This window comes from Cupressus sempervirens, chromosome 10, assembly GCF_028749045.1.
Source record: "Cupressus sempervirens isolate cs-2001-9-10 chromosome 10, ASM2874904v1, whole genome shotgun sequence".
Classification (NCBI taxonomy): domain Eukaryota; kingdom Viridiplantae; phylum Streptophyta; class Pinopsida; order Cupressales; family Cupressaceae; genus Cupressus; species Cupressus sempervirens.
Window position 1 is genome coordinate 963,818,411 of NC_143127.1, and position 6,542 is coordinate 963,824,952.

General features: G+C 36.5%; 1 pseudogene; it reads right to left on the minus strand.

Moving 5' to 3' along the window:
• Positions 1-1,083: 1,083 nt before the first annotated feature.
• On the minus strand, positions 1,084-2,274 carry LOC149537174 (ATP-dependent 6-phosphofructokinase 3-like; annotated as a pseudogene).
• Between the last annotated feature and the right edge of the window lie 4,268 nt (positions 2,275-6,542).

Below are 6,542 nucleotides of genomic sequence, written 5' to 3' on the forward strand. Positions count from 1 at the left end.
AGGCATATCTAGCCTCTGGGAAACGCTTGAAATCTTCGTTTGAAATCTTCGTTTTATTTTAAATTTTAAAATTTTTTAAAATTCTAAAGTCAAAACTTTAGAAAAAATATCTCTTGGATGACTGAACGTGCATGTTTTATAAAAATAATAATAAAATATTATTATTCTTTATTCTTTATTTCACTATCTTTTGAATCTGTGGTCAACTCTATGTTTGACCAGTGCCACGTGGCACTCCATGATTGGACACCTGATCTGCATCATCTACCACATGTCATCTCCTTGCTACTTTGCCATGCTAAACCTCGTGCATCTTCTGCTTGGTGAGTTAACGAGAACCGTCGGATCTGCCGCATGGTGCAATCTGGTGTGCTCTTGACATTTGCTCACCACATCATACACTCTATCGCTACCACTTGTCACCATCCCATTCGTTGTTGACTCTTTCCGGATTCCTAAATTTTTTGGCGACCTCACTATGTTGCTAGCCAGATTTTTCAAGATTTTCCAGCTAGCGAGGTAGTGACCACCGAATTCTTGGGTTTTTCGATTACCTTCTAGCTCGCTGACATCATCACCTTTTTGCATGCATTTCTCAAAAATTTAGCACTTTCTAGCCGACTTGGCTGGATTGGTGGGCCTACCTACCACATGTGTTGGCTTCACAAAATGCCTCTGTCTTATGACACCACATAATGCGAATGGAAACATATTTAAAGAACATAAAATCTCACCCACGGACAATGTGGGATTATATGTTTTATTGTTTCTTTGTTCTTAATAGACGGCTTCTCCATTTTTGCTAGCCTTTGAAATGAATCGCCTTTCTTTGTTTGGTGTGGACTAATCTGTGCACATAGCATGAGTTGCTTGCTACAAACTGGTGGCTTCCTTTCTTTTGTCCTTCTTTATTTCTTTGTACCTTTTTAAATGCATGATCTTACTCTGAAAATGTGGGAGCTCTCCTTCATTATACTACGTTTTCTATGTTTTAAGCTAGCTTCCCTCACTTCATTATAGTTTATAAAACTAGGCTGATTAGTGAAAGAGAGTAGCATAACCCACATTCAATCACTAGTTTTCACCCAGTTTGGAGACTCTGTAACATGAGATATTGGTATATATGCATGTCATCCATTAACTGGCCCACAAGTGAAGCCTGTATATCCTGCCATAGCCCCGTGAACTGCACTTTCAGCAAGAAGTGTGTTGTAGACATTATCTGAGGCATTGCTTGGGATGCATGAATCATGTATGTTGGATCGATGTATTTCAAGTTTAATACTTCCTTGTGTACCTTCGCAAAATGATCCTTTAGTTTATGAGAAAGCCATAATCCAATCATCAAGGAGTAAGCGGTTTCCTGATGCATCACGGGAATCCATATTTTGCATACTTTCAGCAACAAGTTCCTGCCTAGCACCTTCAGCAACAACTATGACCATATGCCCATTTTCCCTCAGACGTGTTTCAACGAATTCATAAAGGCCACCTTTTCCTTCAAGATAAAAAGGTGATTCAGGAATAAGACAACAATCCACATCCCTGCTGGCAAGTGTGGTGTACATGGCAATGTACCTGCTATAGCGACCCATGAGTTTCACAAGACCTATACCATTCTCAACACTCTCTACTTCTACATGAGCTGCATTTATAGCACGTTGGGCCTCCTCTACAGCCATGTCAAAACCAAAGGATTTGTCAATGATAGCAATATCATTGTCAATAGATTTAGGTATCCCTGCAACTGCAACTTTCAAGCCATGCTTCTGAATTTCCTCATAAATAACAGCTGCTCCTCTTTGGGTTCCATCGCCTCCAATTATATAAACCTGATTAATGCCATGGTCTTGAATACTATCAACTATCTTTGAAGTTTCATGACCACCTCGTGAAGTGCCCAGAATAGTTCCTCCACGCTTATGAATATCATTGACCACCTTAGGTGTTAAAGAACTAGTATTGCGAGCGTAAAATCCTCTATTATCCAGCCTCAATCCCAATGATATCTCTAACCCCGTACATATACCATAGTCAACATACAATTTCTCGGATGACAGTATTCAAGCCCGAGCATAACCCACCACATGTTACTACACAAGCACGCACTTCATTTGATTTGAAATATGCCCTTTCATGTGGCCCTGCTCGACGGAAATGAAGTCCTCTAGGACTGTTTAGATGAACAACAATATCCTTTGCAACCACATTATCAGGATCAAAAAAATATTGCTTTGTAGCTGAGTAGGCAGGATTGCTATTCAAAGGGTTCAAAAAGGTCCACACAACTGACAATGCTCTAAAAATTGGCATACTGAATCTTTGCTCCACATTCTTGCATCCTGTCAATTTTTGTCTCATGAAGAGATCACAGTCAAAAGATATTCGCTGAAAAAGTTGACCACTTAAGAACATCTGCAGAAAACATGTCAGAAAGCAACAAACTGGGCTCAAAATTGGCCTTGGAAACTGGACAGATGGATACTTGGGAAGACGAGAACTGGGGTACTGATTCTCTATCATGAGGACATTATGGATCTGGAATTTGGGCTCATGAAGAATCACTGGGCGTGAATGGTGATCAGTCAAAGTGGGCTACTCAGAATTTTGCAACTAGGAACACTAACAAAAAACATTTTTTGCGAATGGAGAGGACCTGGAAAAGTGTGCAAATGGATTCGTCATGACTTGCAAACTGACACACCTAGATTATTTTCAGAGGAAAACATAGTGGTACAATCCATTCAATCTCACCAATCACGGATTAGGAGTTATAATGCCACGAACAAGGGTACCAAACAATCTGCAAATGCTGACACCATTCAAAAGATACAAGTTGCATTTGGAATTGCATTCAAAAACATATCAAACAGATTCGTCAAGACTTAAAAATTGAAAAATAGGAAGTCTCTGATGTTTAAAATGCAATGCAAAAATAATTTTAGTAATTTTTTCAATTCGGTCAAAGTTATAGCATGTCAAACAGGGCTTCCCAGAAATGTGTGCAAAGTGCATCAGCATGTAAATATTAAACTGCCAACTTTGAGGGATTTGCAACCTAGTTAAATGGACTTGAAAAGACTTGAAATCTGAAAGATAGGTTCTTAGGTATGGACACTAGACACTCTCAAAGAAAAAAGTCACAAAACCTTTCTGGGTGCGAGATATTCAATGGCAAACACAACCTCCTGTCGTTGCTTGATACTTAGGGTAAAATGCAGATTTGACAATTACTCAAGATGGGACTTCACGAAATGGCTCAGAACGACAAATTATCATCATAGAACACTTAGACATGTTTAATGATAGGTGCTAGAAGCATTAAACACCTCTTAGGCCTCAGACTGACAATCGGGTACAATCTCATTTAAAAGCATTTATAGGGCTTGATTTTTTCAATGGTGCTCAAAATCGGGAAGGCAATTTTGAGCGCCAACAGATTAGGCACTGATCGAGTTGATATTGTTGAAGGAGAAATATATCATAAATGATTATCAAAATGCAGCATCAAATCAAATTTTACTTTTATTTCTTGTAGATCTTCAAAGCTGGCTAGCACTTGTCTACATGGAATGTTTTAGCTTCAGTTAGCCACTATTGTTAAGAACATCTGCAGATCTATAGAAGATTTCTTGGCCATATCTGTTTTATGGGATGTGTTTACCAAGTGAGTAAGAATTATGTATATGTCTGAGGATTTTGAAATGAGAATCAGAATGAAACTAAGAATAATCCTCATACAGTTGTTCCAGTTTTGAATCATCCCTGGGTATACCCACCCTGGTTTTGCAGAGCCAAAAGAGTAGAAAACTATTTGTGGTTTTGTTGAAGTTGGGTCCAAATACTTTGCATATTCAATTGTTAATAAGAATAGGCTAGTCTTTAGATTGTGTATGTACTGTCATTCTGGTATTAAGCATTTTGTTGCTTAGTAGTTTTAGTGCATTTTAAAACACCAACAGGCTCCCTGTCAACTTTGATAGCCTTGTCACCTATATGAAAAGTGGCATAGGATAAGTCACATTGTAGGCTACCTCCCTTTGTAGTGCTCCACTTTCTAGAGAGTAGCATTCCATTGTGAGGAGGAATATCAACTACAAGAACTGACATGGTTAGCTCTACATCAAGATAAGTAGCTAGTTTGAAAGGTAAGGCATTAATGGTACCTATAGTGGGCACTTCTCTTGTATCAATGGCCCTACACCTACCTTATTTGGTGTCTACCTCTAAACCTAGGACCTCCATGACCTTGAAAGGAATTATAGTATTGGATGTACATGAATCTATCATGCAATTTTTTAGAGTTCTGCCTTTGCTAACTAGACTGAGGAAAAAAGGATCAATATCCTACAAATAGGCTACGAATGAATTATCTAAACAAAATTGAGGAATTTGAGACATAATACTAATATCTTCTGCTACAATAGGAGTTTGATGTATATCTCACTCAACCAAGATAAAGCCTTATTCTTATGCTACTCTATTCTAAAAAATTTAGATAAAGGAACTTTCACAATTGTTTGGGATAACGTAAATATCATACCAATTTGATCACACATGATAGGTTTCACAAGAATACCTAGAGTTGAGAGCTTTTGAACAACATGTACTATCACTTTCTTAGTGACATCATATTCTAATTTCTTTTCTTATACATTTGCCTTAAATATCTCAATTGTCTAAAATTGTACTTTATTCTTGGGCTCCCATTTCTTATTCTTATTGTCCTTGACTTTTGTTGTCATTGTACTATCCTTCTTACTATCATTTGTCATCTTGTGAGGAATATCTTTTATGAAGATGTCAAATGGCTTACTAGTATCATTGTTGGCAGTCTTATTTCTCAAATTATAGTTACTATGAACTTGAGATACCATCTCTATTATGATTCTATCACTCTCTTCTTTAGAAGGCTTTCTCAAATTTATATGACCAACATCTAATGATGTAGTACATACCTTATCCTCATCACAATCTTCAATATCTGAGAATACTTTCTGATGATGTAATTGGTAAACATTTCTCTAATCAGCAACATCACTTTCAAACTCTTCTAAATCAGAATGATCATAGTCATCACATAGATTCACCATGTTGTAATTGACATCATCATGATTCTTTTCTTCTTCTTCCTCCTCATTTTGCACATTCTAATTTATGTAAATGATTGGGCTACTATGCAATAATCTAAAGAATGAAGTCACTAGCATATGCTTTACCATGGTACATCATCTATCATATTGACAGAATTTCTTTGCAAAGAGTCAAGTGTACCTTTATCCTTGGTATATTGGGTCAAGTTGGTGATAGGCTTGTCATCTTTCCACTAAGTAGTGTATGGATAATTTTTTATTCTAGGATGCTTATTGAAAAGCTTATTATTCACTAGATATTTCTCACTAGCATTAGACTTATTTGCATTGAAAGCTTGTGGGTTCATCTTTTTTAGAATATTTAACACTTGACCCATTATGTCCTCCTCGGGTTTCTTACCTATAGGAGGCTTATCACTTTCCTTTTCATTGTTTATTGGGTTGAACAATTTGGGGTCATCTCTTCTTCCTATCTTACAAAAGGCATTTCTATTGTTTTCAATATTAACTGTCATCTTGTAAGCATCTCTTAAGGTTTTGGGATCCTTATCTCTTAAAGAATAATCCATCTTACTATCAAGTACATTAAAATATGTAGTAAGACATACATCTTCATTGAGTCTCATCACTTGGAAAAGCTTATGCATTCCCTTTTAATATCTCACATTGAAGTCAAAAGTGGACTCATTAGGGCTCTTTTTTATGTTATTAAAATCATTCAACATGAAATCAACATTGGTGTTATCTGCATATTGTTCTTTAAACAAATTTTCCAAGTCATTCCATGAACTAATGTTTTCATATGGAAATCTCATAAACCAATCCCTTACATCTTCAACCAATGAATGCATAAAAACTTTCATAACCACATCTTCATACTCTACCTCAAAATCATTAAGCATGTCTACAAATATCCTTAAGTGTTCTTCACCAATGACAACATTGTTTCTTGAAAACTTCACAACTTTATCTCTAAGGTCAAAGGATATAGGATGCAAGAAACTAAGGATACCTAAGAATGACATCTATCTATATTTCTCCATGTATATAGGTTTTTTCTAAAAATAAATAGCTTTTAATGTGCTTGTTGCATTTGCTTGGTTCTAGACAATGCTTTGAGATTGTTGTATTTGAATAGTAGGGATCTGAGTACTGGTGGTTGAAGATGATGTAGGGGATGAATGAGATACATTTTGGCTAGGGACTATTGGTCCACAAGTGGGAATAGAAGTTATGGTCTAAGTGGACAAATTAGGCCATGAAGCTAAGGTAGAATTTGACTTAATGAATTGGATTTTCCTTCTGGTTTTCACTGCATGTGCTTCATTCTCAACTTTCTCAAGCTGCTTTGCTAAATTCTCCCACTCCTTTCTTGCATTTTCTAAATACAAATCAATTTAGGCATAGGAGGATTTTTAGATTTTTTTGGGATAACTTGAGGTTAATTTA